This window comes from Brassica oleracea, chromosome C7 (genome assembly GCF_000695525.1).
Source record: "Brassica oleracea var. oleracea cultivar TO1000 chromosome C7, BOL, whole genome shotgun sequence".
Classification (NCBI taxonomy): Eukaryota; Viridiplantae; Streptophyta; class Magnoliopsida; order Brassicales; family Brassicaceae; genus Brassica; species Brassica oleracea.
Window position 1 is genome coordinate 17,410,702 of NC_027754.1, and position 715 is coordinate 17,411,416.

Sequence of the window (715 nt, forward strand, 5' to 3'; positions counted from 1 at the left end):
TGGGCATTCTTTCCCTTGCAAAAATTAGTTACACATATAGAAAACGTGTATCACTAACTTATCCGTTTTGCGACGGAATTTGCGAGGTTAATAAATTAGTTACACGAAAAAAAAACGTGTATTATAAAAACTTTCTGTTTTGCAACGAAATTGCAAGGAGAATAATTTGAAATGCACTTCGAATGCAAAATCCTCGCAAATTTGCAACGGTTTTGCGACAAGACTTTTCATCGCTTATTTGCGTCGGCTTTACGTCGGTTTGTCATATTTCCCTCGCAAACTGGTCGCAAATATGCGAGGAACTTATTTCGTTGCAAATTTGCAAGCGTTTTGCGAGGGTATTGTTTCTCGTCGCTATTCACTCGTAGTTCCGTTGCAATTTTGCGAGGGAATATTTTTGTTGCAAATTTCTGTTGCAATAAGCATGTTTTCTTGTAGTGAGTCCACTTAGAGCATGATTATTGGTAGGACTTATGCTTAAGTTCTTAGATTAATTTAGTGTTTTTTTTATGTTAAGGACCAAGGTTAAGGACAATCCCAAATATTAGGATTATTGGTAGGATTAATTTGATGGTTCTTAGTAAATTAATTATTAATTTAAATAAGTAACAACATATAAAAGGAAAATTATTAAAAAAACATATAACATTAAAATTGAAAACATGAAAACATTTCAAAGTTGGAAAAAAAAAATACAAACATGAAAAAAAAAAAA